The sequence below is a fragment of the Phalangium opilio genome, unplaced genomic scaffold, assembly GCF_054372755.1.
Source record: "Phalangium opilio isolate 3A_F unplaced genomic scaffold, DU_Popi_V2 ptg000021l_1, whole genome shotgun sequence".
Classification (NCBI taxonomy): domain Eukaryota; kingdom Metazoa; phylum Arthropoda; class Arachnida; order Opiliones; family Phalangiidae; genus Phalangium; species Phalangium opilio.
The window spans coordinates 777,748-794,671 of record NW_028324153.1 but is presented as its reverse complement, the minus strand read 5'-3'; positions in this window follow the sequence as shown (position 1 = coordinate 794,671).

Genomic DNA, 16,924 nt, shown 5'->3' with positions numbered 1-16,924 from the left:
TTAGGATGAAATTTATCAATATGAGTACAACCAATGAAGCTCAGGAAAGACAGAAAAATAAAAAAATTAAAAAGCTCACTAAATAATTGAGTTTATAAGGTTTTGCTTATCAAAATGTGTTGGTTAAAAAACTATATCTCATTAAAAAAACTAAATATCTCATTAAAAATAACTAAATATCTCATTAAAAACTAAAGACCTCATTAAAATGTTCCTCAATTTGTGAATGAATATTTATAAATTGGTAAAAAAATTAAAGTTTCTCTTGTTAAAAACTTTTTATATTAAATAAAATGTTCCCTAATTTGTGAATAAATATTTCTTAATTGTTAAAAAATTAAAGTTTCTTTTGTTAAAAATTTTTTATATTAAATTGGTCATTAATTTTTTAAAGTGTTAATTTATTTTATACTATAGGCCTAAATACCGTAAAACAATTATAGCTAACGTCTAAACTTTATCACGGCTAACGAAGTTCAGAGACAGACGAAATTGCTAATATAAATAAGCCTCCCCGAAATCGTACAGCTCGTAACCAAATACGTCATTCCCAGAGGCACGAGAGCGAACTAAGAGATTTCGAAAACTGGTCTTACTCGTTGGGCGAATGAGCACCCGTTGGGCATGCACTATGTTTCATGGTTTCGAATAACTGTACATACTTTTGTTACAATCTCTGGGATATTATGGTATATAACCATTGAACAGAATTCCATTGGAACGAAATTCCATTGGACCGAAATAAAAAATAAGTTGTTCTAATTGACCGAAGCTAGCCGGCTGTTCCCAATGGACCTAATTCCCATTGAGCAGACTTCCCATTCCTGTTGGACAGAAGTCTCGTTGGAGCGAATTTCCCATTGGCGCGATTTCGCATTTTATCGTATTCCCATTGAGCAGACTTCCCATTCCTGTTGGACAGAAGTCTCGTTGGAGCGAATTTCCCATTGGTGCGATTTCGCATTTTATAATTAATTAAGGTCGTTGAAAAATAAACATGGGCCTTTTCCAAAATATTCTTATTTTCTAGGTTGGCCTAGGGTTAGCTTAGGTTAGGTTTGGTTAGGTTAGGTTAGGTTAGGTTTGGTTAGGTTAGGTTAGGTTAGGTTAGGTTTGGTTAGGTTTGGTTAGGTTTGGTTAGGTTTGGTTAGGTTCGGTTAGGTTAGGTTAGGTTAGGTTTGGTTAGGTTAGGTTTGGTTAGGTTAGGTTTGCTTAGGTTAGGTTTGCTTAGGTTAGGTTTGCTTAGGTTAGGTTAGGTTAGGTTAGGTTAGGTTAGGTTTGCTTAGGTTAGGTTAGGTTAGGTTAGGTTCGGTTAGGTTAGGTTAGATTAGGTTAGGTTAGGTTTGCTTAGGTTAGGTTTGCTTAGGTTAGGTTTGCTTAGGTTAGGTTAGGTTAGGTTAGGTTAGGCTAGGTTTGGTTAGGTTAGGTTAGGTTAGGTTAGGTTTGTTAGGTTAGGTTTGGTTAGGTTAGGTTTGGTTAGGTTAGGTTTGGTTAGGTTAGGTTAGGTTTGCTTAGGTTAGGTTAGGTTAGGTTAGGTTAGGTTAGGTTAGGTTAGTTTAGGTTTGGTTTGGTTAGGTTTGGTTTGGTTTGGTTAGTTTTGGTTAGGTTTGGTTAGGTTTGGTTAGGTTCGGTGTGTGGAATCGGATATAGACGAATTCATTTATTCCATAAATAAGCCGGAATCGTCGTTAACAGCAGCTTCAAGCTTGGGCCAAAAAGCGACGCCAGTCATCGTTCACTACCTCTAGCGTTGGCTCTTGGCAGAACGAGAATGGCTGCTTGCCCCATGTACGGTTGGATTCTCTTCTTGTACTTAATGATTTCATTCACATGACCAATCTGTCGAATGGGATTTCCGACCGAAGGGGATTTCTGTCGAATGGGACTTTCGGCCGAATGGGATTTCTGTCGAATGGGATTTCCGACCGAATGGGATTTCTGTCGCATGGGATTTCTGTCGAATATGATTTCTGTCGAATGGGATTTTCGGCCGAATGGGATTTCATTCGAATGGGATTTTCGGCCGAATGGGATTTCTGTCGAATGAAATTCTGCCCAACGGATTCTATCCAATGGGATATAAGCGATATTATACTGTCATTATGGTATGCATTTATTCGTTCTTTTTTGTTCTATGTCGTTAATAAACAAGGTGAATACTTACAAATTGTTATACTTGTATGACATGATAGTCACTTCCCTTCATTGTTCTGTTGCCAATGAAATCGTAATATTATTTAGCCCAGTATTGCTAGTGTACAGCGTTCGGCAATTGCAATTTGACGACCTGAATATGACGCCAGGGATTAATAATTATCCTTTTACATAACAGATGCGTTTATCATTACTTCACCCTTCTCCACTAAGAGATGTTCACGCTACAAGTCCTATTATCAGGATGGAGCTGCAGTCATTTCACGAATATCTATATTTTTGGTAAGTAACACATTAATACATTAAATTTATTAATCTGACCATTGCAGATGAGCTTTACCTGATTCCATACCCATTGCCTTATCCATACGACAGGCAACACTAAGTATAACCTCACATTTGTGAGGCAACAATGGCTTTTGCTAATTCATTTGTCAAAAGTGTGGCAAACAATACTGTAGACATTGTAGTAAAACTGATGGATTTTAACGATTCGAGGTATATTCCCGTGAAGGGGTGTATGTCCTGGCATCTAGCAGCGTCATCAAGTAAAGTGAATTATCAGCTGCCTTGTGGTTAAATGTGCACATGGATGAGATGTCCTGTATGCTTAGCTGAAGCCACAATGAACTCTTCGACACAAGTTACAAGTGCTCATGGTCACGTCTTCGCGGAGAGTTCACGAACGCGTGTTCACTCACGGTCGAGCGGTCATAATAGAGTTGCGTGTTCATAAAAGAGATCACGTCGAGCGGTCATAATAGTTGCGTGTTCACAACAGAGTTCACGGACGCGTGCTCACAACAGAGTTCACGGTCGAGTGCTCTTAAAAGAGTTCACGGTCGAGTGCTCTTAAAAGAGTTCACGGTCGAGTGCTCTTAAAAGAGTTCACGGTCGAGTGCTCTTAAAAGAGTTCACGTCGTGGTCATTAAAAAAGGGTTCAAGGTCGAGTGCTCATAAAAGAGTTCACGTCGTGGTCATTAATAAAGGGTTCAAGGTCGAGTGCTCATAAAAGAGTTCACGTCGCGGTCATTAATAAAGGGTTCAAGGTCGAGTGTTCATAAAAGAGTTCACGTCGTGGTCATTAATAAAGGGTTCACGGTCGAGTGCTCATAAAAGAGCTCACGTCGTGGTCATTTATAAAGGTTCAAGGTCGAGTGCTCATAAAAGAGTTCACGTCGCGGTCATAATAAAGGGTTCAAGGTCGAGAAAAGGATCCGTTCACCTTTGGTAATACCCATAATTACGATACCATTCCGTTAAAGACCAATTAATGTTTGCCTGACGAGCCGTCCAGCTTGAAGCAATTCATGATCATGTAGGGCATTGTCTACTTCGTGTTCGTCGTCATTATCATTATGTGGACAAGTGGCTTGATTTGGTGGAGCTGCAAAGACACGCCACAGATTATAATTTGTTGGAAATAAACGAGAATCATGTTCTAATTATTTCACATTGGAATAATAACATCAACATTTTTTCAAGCACTTCAACTTACAAGGGCTATAGTAAAATGATGTACATGAATAATTGCAACGTTTAAGATAAATGAACATAGTTTACCACATTCTCTAGACATAGGCTGATCCAAACAGAAACTGTGGAGTATGCAGCAAGCATAGATCGTTCTTGCCACTTTCTTAGGGTTGTAGCAAAGTTCACCCCCTGACGAGTCCAAGCATCGGAATCGGCTCTTTAATATGCCATTGACTCGCTCGATGACATTGCGACCTACATTAATAATATATTTGATTTAGCTTCTACCTTCACAATGCTTTTCCCAAAAGCGTCATTTCCATTTGATCAATATTTAAATATTTGCCGTGCCACATGCAATTACCTGACATATGACGTTGATTATAACGTTCTTCATTTGGATTGGCCGCTTGGAGTAGCAGTGTCATCAAGAATGGCTGTAGTGGGTAGCCACTATCACCGAGAAGAAAACCCTGAGGCATTCTACCCAACTTGAAATCCTTCAGAATGTTACTATGACGCCAAATAAATGCGTCATGCGTACCTCCAGGCCAATTAGCTATAGCATTAGTAATGCGTCTTGAATTGTCGCAAACCTGGAACATAACAGATGTTCATTAATATGTGCATTGACATATAAAAATATAACACCACTTACCAATTGAACATTCATGGAATAATTTCCCTTCCTATCCATGTGCGCATTCGCCTCTACTGCTGGTGCTTTAATGAGTACGTGGGTACAGTCAATGGCACCCAATACATCAGGGAAAAAACACCTGGCTCTAAATGATGCCTGTAATTACCATGGTTTGAACTTAATTTTAGTTGCCTCTATATAATTGACCAATGAAACATGTTCAGTTTCTTCAGTACATTTATGAAATGACAATAAAGTTGGTATTACGTAACAACACACTTAACTTATTCATAAATTAAAAACACTTTTGTTTTTCTCTGCATCATATTCTAAACCAAACCAAACTTAGTCATCTCCAAGATGAACAATGCCAACCTAACCTCTTCACTACTTTAAGGGTGCTGAAACTGTTATGAGATTATTTTCTTTTCAAATATGTGCCGGATAGAGTAAACGCATACCAGATAAATACTACATACCTTGACTTCAGCCACTTCAGCTTCACTTTTCGGAAATTTTACAAGATGCCTCATTACTTTCAGTATAGAATTTGTCACATCGTCAATAGCTCGGCTCACAGAAGGTTGACTCATACCGTGTTCATAGTTACTTGCCAATGCGTGTTGAAAACTGCCTGAACCGTGAAACCAGAGTGTGACAAGCACCTCCTCCTCGACTGTCACAACATTTAAGGCTCGGTTGAGATCCTTCTTTAGTTCCGGCTCCAACTTCTTACACAACGCCTTCACTTTTTCCTTAGTTAGGCGATATTGCCGCAAAAACTCCGCATCGGTAAAGTAAAGGCAACGCTTCTTTCACGTCGATAAATTGGTCTCTCTTTGTCGAGATCCGCAGCAACTCCAAAAATCACACAACCACATGGTGCCATTGTAGAATTTGAAATGAAACAAGTATCACTGTTGTCTGCTGTGCAGTGCGTTCAGCACCATAAACGTAACCTTATTACCGGTACCTTAACCGATTCAAGTATCGAAACGTTTCGATGGTTAGATTTTGAATTTGGTGCCATTTTCAAGTATTGATTTAATGAGCATACGAAGAGCCTTCGAAAAGGCTAAACATGTAGAGTAGGGAGATAATAGTGCCGAGACACTAAAGACATATTTCGGTACCAGGTAACTGAGTATCAGAGTCATCTTTTGATTGGGCTTAAGGGCACTTTTAATGATTTTAGCTGCCTCTTGACTAAAATCTTTGATATTAACTTTGCAGTCAGTATCGTAGAAAAGGTCTAGCCCCAAGTAGGGTATAGGAACCCACGGGTTTACCTAGCTCAACTTATGCTCGCCAACAATCAAGTCAGGGAGTTGGTTTTTACTTCTTTTTCAGTTTTCCATTATAGGTAAAACCGAAATACTGCCACTTTGCCGGATTCACCTGTAACTGGTGGTTATGAAGGAAGTCAATAGATTTCCTATATAATTCCTCCAACGTAACGTGGTTATCAGCCACGAGGAAGAGATCGTCAGCGAACACCATTATTGAAAGATTGGCGTTATTTTCAGAAGTCACACCCTTAATGTCGCTTTACTCCCTAATCAGGGGTCCAACACCAGATTAAAAAGGAAAGGCAAGAGAGAATCACCCTGTTTTATTCCTCTCGTGAGCTTGACTTTAATATTATCCGTCTGGCCGTTCAAGTAGAACTCCGTGGTAGACCTCTTACACGTATCCATTATGACTCTGATATACGTTTTTTAGAGTCTCTGCAATTGACAGGTGGGACACACTATCAAAAGCTTTTGTTATGTCAATAGCACTCAGGAATAGGTTCCTCTTGTTTAACCTTTGGTGTTTTATGGTCCCCTGAAGTAGGAAAGTGTTGACATTAGTTGCGAAGTCAGTGCAGAATCCTGCCTGACGAAGGGTGGAGCGAAATAGACGAGTTAGTATATTATTCAGCTTTTTTGAAAAGAGTCTTAAAATGGTTGACGCCAAAGTAATTGGACGAAAGTCGATTCCAGACAAAGGAGCCTTCTTCTTAGTAGTACGCATGTCCTTTAGAACGCTAGGGATTTCACCAAAGTGGAAAAAATTGTTATAGAGGTATGTAAGAACTTTTACATTCATCTTTTTAAGAGAGGTAACCGTAATGCCATCCAGACCAGGAGCCGACTTGGAGTTCATATCTTTCAAAGCACCAGAGACTTCAGCTTCCATAATCAAGTCTACAAAGCGCTCCACCTGACGCTTTGGTGCAGCAGCAGTAGCTATAGGAGGAATTGACTCAGAGGGGAAAATACCATCGTACACCTGATGAAGCTCCAACATCGTAACTCTATTCTCCTCCGGAGTATCCCCATGAATTGATTCAAAGGCGAGTTTGGGGTTTTTCCAGTAAAGGTTCTGGAGTTTAGCATATTCTTCCACACGTTTAAGTCGACGGTTTAAATTTGCAGCCCGGTGAACCCTTTTCTTACCGGGTTTTTTTTTCTTAACCCCGCGTTCGGACTTATTCCTTTAATTAGGAAGGCACAAGCGACAGATTTGTATTAAATCGTCATCACTACATGGGCGTTTAGTCAACTCAGACTAGTCTGCATAGTTGATATTTGTGTCTGATCTGTTTTCAGTTCGGTTCGGTTTATTTCTTAAACTGAACTGATAAAAACTGAAGTACTCTTTCGATCTATCTCGAGAAACGATATCAATACGTTACCGCGAACATTAGTAGAACAATAGAAAACTGGCATCGTTTAGTATTGCATGCTGTATGATATTTTGGTGGATGTGTCCCGTAAAGTTACCTTATTAGTGTCGCGCATATTTCATCATTTATGTCGCGTATATTTAATGACGCATAGAAGTAAGCTATTAATTTTAGTCCAGTGATTAGCTGGGACCATCTGCAGAGAGACACAGGCTAAAAGAATACCAATAATTAGTAACTAAAAAGGGTATCATAATTAGTTAGTCAAAGTTAAATTGTACAATGTTAATAATTAGTAGTTAGTGGAATAAACATGACTTTTAAGGTATGGCACTTCACGATTCCAAAATACTAGTAGTAGAAAATGTTAGCGGTTAATAGTTACAATCTGGGTATTTTGGGCCTCTGACACCGTATTTTTCTTCTTGATAATCTCTGAAGGGGTTTTCGGTTCAGTTCAGTTATAACTGAAAAAGGAACTGATCAGTTCGGTTTCCTGGCTGAACTAAACTGATGATTTCAGTTTAGTTTCAGTTCTTGAAAATCTTAACTGAAAAGTTTCAGTTCAGTTTCAGTTTTAGTCCAAAACCGATTTGAACCGAACTGTGGGAAACCTTACTTAACAAGGCCAGAGCCCTTTTGTATCTAACTGACTTTCGCTCCTTCGGTTCTATTGCCAGAACCGAGTTGCGCATGCATAGTACTGATTAGATTAGCGACAGTGCCGATATGAGAACGTCGAATCTCGAGTCCTAATCGAACAACTGTCTCGATTTCAGATTGAGACCACGGCCTTCCTTTCCTTTCAGGAATATCCTGACTATACTCGATCTTATGTTTGTGACGACGGTGCTGCGACAGTCCAGATTATGATGTAAATGAAAGTACACAAATGTCTCAAAGCAATCTCAGACCTGGAGAAAAGGTTATTTCAGGTTCTTCAATACCGTCGTCACTAAGATCGCCAGACACCGGGGCGGACGGTACTGTTTGACTGGACTTTTTCTTCTTGCACTTTAAGAAGTGGGAGGAGATAGTCCCAATTTAATTATATCCTGACGGACAGAAAGGACAGGACATGACTACAGTCCTTTGATGTATTATGCGATAGTGTTCTACCACACACTGATCCTGTTTGTGGCTAGTTGGTGTGGACAATTTCATTGGACAGCGGCTACCTTGGTTCGTTTAGCTTTAGATGATGAAGTCAAGTCAAGCTTTCTTTTTCTTTTATTTAAAATGGTTCTCGACGATAGAGCAGCCTCGACAATGGAGTTTCTTTGAACTTCTCTCAATTCTGTACACCACTGGACATAACTTCGACTGTAACCGTGTTAAGGGCTTGGTAAATGATTCCACACTAGAAAGTCCCAAGACTATCTCGTAATTTGCAGAAATTCCTGGGCAAAATGCCACTTGCTTTCCACATAATAATTGTATAACATCATCAATGTTAGCGTGATCAACAATCACTTTTGAATCAATGATGGGAAAAATATTTTTAACTTCGAAGGCACGAAATGGTATGGCAGTTGTGTATTTTCCGGTTTCTGTGATATACACTTGAATCAAATCGATATCTGATTGAAAATGCTTGGCCATGTTAGAGTTTGAGATCATTAATAAATTTTCTCCATTATAATTAGATGAAAACTAAAATATCATGGATAAAATTGTTACTTATTTCATATTTCCGATTATTTTTAAAAGTATTTAAACTAAGATCTAACTACTGGAACTTGCAAATTAAATCTTCAGTTGAGGATGAATTATTTAGAAAGCCTGATTCAAATGCCACTGTTACACAATTATTTGTTTGAACGGTCTTGCTAAGTTTCAAAGTAAGAGTCTTGTGTAGCTATGTCTGAAAAAAACTCAACGTATTTAAAATTAATTTAACTGCCCAAAACAATTATTAGTGTTAAACGCTTACTGTGTGTGTTCTCCTTCTTTAGGTTTGGTTTGCCAATTGAAATAATGCAACACTGAGAAGCTTCATTTCTAAATAACTTTTGGTTTTTTATCATAACCGTCTGAGTACTGCTTGTTTTTTAGCCATATCGTAGTATACGATAGGCTCTTAGTTTGACCCGAGCCGTCCGTCCGTAGTAGTAGTAGTAGTAGTAGTAGTAGTGGCCGGGGTTGTCGCTTCGTTATCGTCAGATTTTAGCTTAAAAGGAACTTTATATTTCCACAACCCACCCATAGGGGTTACTGGGCTCGGTTAGAGATTTAATTTTAATTAAAATTTTTTCAGGTCAGACCCGGGAAGCGAACCCGGGTCACTGGCGCAACAGGCAGACATTCTAACCACTGAGCTATAGAGACTTGATAGAAACCCCGAGTTTTTTATTATTTATTCTTATCTCTAAAATGTCGGGGTGATGTGGGGTGGGGTACCTCTTAATCTGTGGGGTCGGAAACTTTTGAATTTTTATCTGTGGGGTCGGATGCTTATGAATTTGTATGTTTGGGGTTTTTATATTTATTTTCTTTTTATGTATGTGCTAATTAAATAGATAACGATTTTCCCCTCATGTGTTTCGTTCTCGTTCGGTAGCTATCGTCATCTATGTTATGTTTGACAGGAACGTTTTGGCGGTTAATTCAAATGTGGGTTTAGATAGAGCTAACATAGTGTTAAATGAGCGTTATGCGTTTGATCATTTTAGCATTGCTAAAGGTAATTCGAGGGATAATCACTAAAATGCGTAATCACTATAACTAAACTTTCTCTTTCAAAAGTTTCTGGGCATAAGTCCTTGTTAGAAATTTATAAGATGCGATAAGTGTGCATCGGCATAAGTCTATGTTGTAAACTCATCGAGGGGATTATCACTAGAAACTATCTGTTCTTCGATTCGCCGGAATATTAGAATTACAGCATAAGTAAATTTATTATACGGTTATAATTTAATCACTGTTTAGAGTAGGGAATCGAGGGGCTATTCACTCTGATTTTATGCACGGTAAATCATTTAAGCATTGAAAAAGATAGCGCTATTCACTCATTAGGGTAAGGTATAGAGGGGTTATCCACTCATTAGGGTAGGGTATAGAGGGGCTATTCACTCGTACGATATGGCTACTATTACGAGCCCTTGGGCCGTCTTGTTTTATTTAGTCTTGGTTTTTCTACTAGAGTTTGGGTTGATTTTACCCTTGTAGTTCTTGATAAAGGTTTTGGAGCTATTATACAGGGTGTATCTGAAATGGACGTAGGAGCGAAAGTATTTGGGTTCCTGGGGCCAATATAAGGCGAAACTGTGCTATGACATTTAGTCGTACGCCAACCCATTTGGAAGTTACTTGAACCTCACACTTGCTAGTTTGCATAAATCACAGCATGTTGACTTCGTCTTAAACAGTACGAATTAAGTTCAAGATAGGATGATTATTGCAAATTAGTGGTTGCCAGCTAAAACAAGAAAAGCCTCATAGGCATAGAGTTTATAGTCAATTTTTGAGGAGTAGAAAGTTGAACAGTTGGTGACTCATAAAGAACATCAATGCAAAACAACATGTTACGATTTAGTGTGTTGAAACAACTGACCGATACTAACGGGAAACAGACAGCGATAAGTAGCGCAAACTAATAAGGAACACCGACATTTTGCTTCATTCTTCAATCAATCTAAAGGTTGCATTTAGTTTAAAGATTAGGTTAATGTTGCAACTTATCGAAATCGGTATTCGTGAATAAATGTTAGTGGGCGAATGTTTGGGATGGGATGTTGGGCAACGCCTGTTAAAACTGAGCAGTAAAATGCATAATTTGTAAAATTAATCCTTATAAAAATCAACACATAATGAAGAGACCTAATACCTAGCCATAGTCAAAACAAATACGGATGGTTGAACAAGAAACTGTGTGAGAAATGATTGAAGTATCGTAGCATGCGAACGTTTTATAGTGATTTGCAGACCACCCTAAAACTTTAGACTAATGAAGTTTACTAACTGGTAGCAATCTGCCAGCGTTGAGAACGACAGGTGACCTACGTGCAATGCGAGATGCAATGTATTTTACCCATAAGAAAATGTACATTCTTACTCCTTAGAATTATTCTATGAAAATTGCCAATAAAAACGGTAAAAAAGGTTCTTCTTTTAAAGGTTCAAAGTGTTTTAAAACATGTAAAAACTAAATTTGATAATTTAGGGGAAACAAGACGTCGCCGGATATGTAGTCTTGAACACAAACCAAAATGAACGCTTTTGAAACCTTTCGATTGTTTGAAGAATGAAGCAAAATGTCGGTGTTTTTTATTAGTTTCCGCTACTTATCGCTGTCAGTTTCCCGTTAGTATCGGTCAGTTGTTTCAACAAACTAATCGTAACATGTTGTTTTTCAATGATGTTTGTTATGAGTCACCAACTGTACAACTTTCTACTCCTTAAAAATTGACTTTATGGCTATGAGGCTTTTCTTGTTTTAGCTGGCAACCACTAATTTGCAATAATCATCCTATCTTGAACTTAATTCCTACTGTTTTAGACGAAGTCAACATGCTGTGATTTATGCGAACTAGCAAGTGTAAGGTTCAAGTAACTTCCAAATGTGTTGGCGTACGACAAAATGTCATACCACAGTTTCGCCTTATATTGGCCCCAGGAACCCAAATACTTTCGCTCCTACGTCCATTTCAGATACACCCTGTATATAGATTACATTGAGTGGATTTACTATACAAATTCATTTTAAAGCTAAATTAGGTAATCAAACTAGAGAGATTGTTTTACAGAGCCGACATGATCAACTGCTGCGACTGTTGTAAGCAGACCAAAGCTCGAAATAAAGGCGCGCGTTCCCGCGAAATGACTCTGTTTCATTGGTGGCTTCGAACACGTGACTACCGGGTCGAGCTTTTCTTACAATCGTATCATGGTTGTATCTTATGCAGCGGCTTCTCACTTGCGCGAAATACAGTTGAATCCCGCCGTTTCTAGGAAACGTCAGATTATCTTGGCAGTGGCCATTTATCACAGTTCTCTCTCGAGAGGAAAAAGTTTTCTCTTCGCGACTAGCACGCGTCGGGAGGGGGAAAAATTCACGCTTCTTCACTCTTGCAAAGTTTTTTTTGGTTTTCTCTTCATAGATGATGTCCACGGTACTCACCATTATTGAAGTGAACTTCGTGTTAAGTCATATATTTCTGCCATTGCCTAATATAGAAGACATGCTAGCAAGAGTGGGAAGACCTAAATTCATTACAACCCTTGACCTTAAATCAGGGTATTGGCAAGTAGAAATGCACCCTAAGAGTAGACCAAAAACTGCTTTTGTGACTCATATAGGAAAGTACATGTTTAATGTACTCTCTTTAGGGCTTTGTAACGCCCCTAGCTCTTTCCAGCGATTAATTGACGAAATTTTTGGAGACGCCGATTATTTCCAATTAATTGACTATTTAGACGACTTAATCTCTCTTAGTGAGGATCAAGATCAGCACTTGACGTGTTTAGAATACTTTCTAAATAGATTAAAGGAAGCGGGTCTCACCCTTCAGTTGAAGAAGTGTCGTTTCGCTCAAAAAGAAGCAGTTATTTTCGGTCACATAGATAATGAACAAGGAGTGCATATTGACCCGCTGAGATTGAAGCCATTAAGAAATTCCCTCCTAAAAATATTAAGGAAGTACAAAGATTTTTAAGGATGGCAGGTTGGCACAACCGGTTTATTAATCACTATTCTCAAATAGTAGCTCCAATTAATAAACTTAAAACAAAAGGTCAGAAATATAATTTGGGTATCGAACAGCAACAGGCGTAAGAAAAGATCAAGGAAGAAATTTGTAAAGCTCATCCTTTAGCTTCCTTTAGAGGGGATTCCCCTTGCATTAGAACTACAGATGCTAGTGATGCCGGGTTAGGTGGCCTTCTTTCCCAAATGCAAGATAATGTAGAAGTTCCTATAGCTTACGCTAGTACAGCAACTAGGTACTCCACTAGCGAGAAGGAATGTTTAGCCATTTGTTGGGCAGTTAAGAAATTTAGGCCCTTTCTAGAAGGTCGGAAATTCACTGTCCTTACTGACCATCAGGCTTTACAGTGGTTATTTAATATCAGGGAACCAAATTCTCGTCTAGTTAAATGGGCAAAGTACCTTCAAACATTTGATTTTACAATTAAACATAAGAATGGAGTAGAGAATGTAGTAGCTGACGCTTAATCGAGAGCTCCGATAAACGTCTTAAGCATAAACTTTAGCTCCTCTACTTGATTCAACGAGTACAAGTTCAAATTCTACCGGTAGTAGTTCATCAACGTCCTCTACTGATTCTGTTGAAGGTTAAATACGTCCTCCAGGTCCTAGAGCCTTATATTCAGTATTTACATTGGAAGATGTGAGAAAATCACAAAGGGAAGACCCTTTTGTAGTGCTGTGCGAGTACTCGGCTCGATACTCGATAAGAGATTTTCTGAGACTCGAAAAAGTTTCGAGTATCAAACCAAGGCTCGATAAATACTCGAACCTGCTTTTGGAAAGCCTTCAACTCTGAAAACAGGATGTAGTAGCTATAAAAATCTACAAGAAAGTAACGCTTATTGGTTAACAGACGCACATTAGTGCTCATTGGGTAGTTTAGATCATAAGGCCAGTGCAATGTAGTAGGGTAGTAGCTCCTAGCTGGTAAAATAGTGGAAGTAAAAGTAATGAAATACAGTTAAAGGCGCGTTTACTATTATTATTTTATTAATTTATTTATTTTTTTTTTAAGTTTAGGTTCGTTTGGAACTTTGCGCGAAGTATAACAATGGCTACAAGTGACTTCGGTGAGGAATGAGATTCCGAAGAAGATATTAATGAGGGATTAAGTTAGTTAAATTTAAAGGGAAGAAGACTAATACCGTCTGGGAATTGATGGAAGTAGTTGTCGATGATCAAAATTACACCAAATGTCTATTATGAGAGCGATAAATTAACAGAAAGTGTGAAAACACTAGAAAATCAATTCCCAATTACTCGATAAATACTCGAAACAAATTTTCCAACTACTCGAGACTCGGCTCGATACTCGATAAGGGAAAATTTCAATACTCGAGACTCGACTCAAAACCAAAAATTCAAGGCTCGCACAGCCCTACCCTTTTGCTTCCTCTACTATAAATTCCTTGCAAGAACCTAACCCAGTTAGGTATTAGCTGTTCGAACTTAAAAATAACCTTCTATACAGGGTGTTTCTGGAAAGTCTGGCACAAATTAACAGGCATGTCCCTTGGGTCAAAATGAGTCCGAAAGGTCCTATGACGTTTTGGGTTAAAGCGCTCCGTTGCGACGTTATGGGCTCTTAAAAGTAGGCCGAAAAACAAGGAGATTTTGCAGAATTATAGCACTAGTATTGTGGTTTTGACCCAATTGTTTTCGATTATTGAGCTTAAGGCAATGATCGAAATAAGATCAAACCTAGTGGAAGACCGTGAACGTGTTAAACGGCCAAAAACGTTAATCCCTTTGTTTATATTAATGATTGTAATTAAAGGTAAGGAAAGTAGCTCAGATATCGGTTACTTGTTTGTCCAGATGTACTGGTAACTGACCAGTTTTTTATTCTTATTTCAATTAGACACATTACTTTTACAATAATTCGAATGAACCCCTTAAGTTTTACATTAAATCGAATGAACCCCTTAAATTTTACAATAAATCAAATGAACCCCTAAAACTTTACAATAAATCGAATAAACCCCTTAAACTTTACAATAAATCGAATAAACCCCTTAAATTTTACAATAAATCGAATGAAACTCAATTACATTGCTCTACAAAAATTGTTCAAAATGGGCACCATCAATGTTTAAGCAAACTTGCGCGCGTCGTTTGAAAGATTCACGAACACGTTCGAAGATTCCTGGCGTGTTACGGATGCTATCACATCCATCACATCCACTTTTTGCAACCGTGGCTAAATGGGGACGCGTACTTGACCTTTCTGCGTGACAATTTACCGGAGATTTTAGAAGACGTGCCGTTACGACTGCGACAAATAATGTGGTTCATGCACGATGGCGCACCGCCCCATTTTAGTCTTCAAGTTAGAGCGTAAGCTCGCCTGGAGACGCCTCTGGTGCAGATCTTGGTGGTAGTAGCAAATACTCAAGTGTACTGTCGCGTTTCCCCGTTTAGCCTCGGTTGCAAAAAGTGGGTGTGATATGGATGTGATAGCATCCGTAACACGCCAGGAATCTTCCAACGTGTTCGTGAATCTTTCAAACGACGCGCGCAAGTTTGCTTAAACGTTGATGGTGCCCATTTTTTACATTCGAATTAATATTGTAAAAGTAATGGGGTTCATTCGAATTTTTGAAAAAGTAATGTGTCTAATTGAAATAAAGAATAAAAAACTGGTCAGTTACCAGTACATCTAAACAAACAAGTAACCGATATCTGAGCTACTTTCCTTACCTTTAATTACAATCATTAATAAAAACAAAGGGAATAACGTTTTTGGCCGTTTAACACGTTCACGGTCTTCCACTAGGTTTGAACTTATTTCTATCATTGCCTTATGCTCAATAATCGAAAACAATTGGGTCAAAACCACAAAACTAGTGCTATAATTCTGCAAAATCTCCTTGTTTTTCGGCCTACTTTTGAGAGCCCATAACGTCGCAACGGAGCGCTTTACCCCAAAACGTCATAGGACCTTTCGGACACATTTTGGCCCAAGGAACATGCCTGTTAATTTGTGCCAGACTTTCCAGAAACACCCTGTATAGAAGACCTTACAGGACTTACCCTGAAAATATTTATTTACCACCCCGTTTAAGGCTAGAAGCCATGCGGCTATTACATGACCACCCTTTATCAGCTCACAGGGGCAAAGATAAGACCCTAAGTAAAGTTACATTTAGATATTGGTGGCCAACTATAGTTAGTGATGTCCAGGTCTATGTTAGAGGATGTACCTTATGCCAAAAATTTAAGTCTAGGAATAGGAAAAAGCCAGGGCTAATGCAACCCTCTGAGATAACAAGTCCTTGGGACCAAATTAGTGTCGACATAATGGGACCTTTCCCTCATAGTAGAGACCACTATAAGTATTTAATAATCTATGTCGATTACATGACAAAATTCATGGAAATGATACCACTTAAGACTATTACAGCTAAGACTTGTGTCCAAGCTTTTAAGTCTATTATTTCTAGGTGGGGTGCGCCAAAAGCTATTCTTAGTGATAGAGGGGTACAATTTACGACGAAATTTTGGCTGCAAACGTGTAGAGCTTTAAGAATTAACCCAAAGTTTACCACCCCCTAAACGCCTAAGGGAAATCCCACCGAACGAGTAAATAGAGTAATAGGCGAACTTATATCATTCTATGTAGGGAATCATCATGAGAGATGGGATGAATCCCTAGACCTTCTTCAATTTCCTATAAATTCTGCACCCATGAAACCACGGGCAAACCCCTTTCTTTTTGAATTTAGGGCGGGAGCCACGTCTCCCTTGGGATTTAGAAATTGAAGAACCCATTCTGACCCTGGTCGTACTAAGGCTTTAAAAGTTCTTAAGAAACAATTAGAATTCAGTAATGAATTATCTAAATTAGCTAAGGCTCATCAAAAGAAATACTATGAACTCCGCCCATGACCCTCTAGAATTTGAGGTAGGAACATTAGTATGGATGGAAACACATCCTTTGTCAAGTACGACAGGCCAAATTATGAGAAAACTCAGTCCTAAATGGGCAGGTCCCTTTAAAATAGTTGCTAAACATTCTCCCGTTGTCTATGAGTTAGAGGAAGCTAACTCAGGGCAGAATGTAGGGAAAGTTAACCTTGAACATTTAAAACTCTACTGGTTAAATGTAGCTGTCTTTGACTATGCCGGAATTGCACCCGCTTCACAGTCAGAAGTCGCCGATGACCCTGAGCCAAGCTCTCCTACGGATGATGGCCATGCACCCCTACCCACGGAGACTTCCTCATCATCATCATCATCATCTTCCACGTCTACGTCGCCTCCTCAGGACGATCAG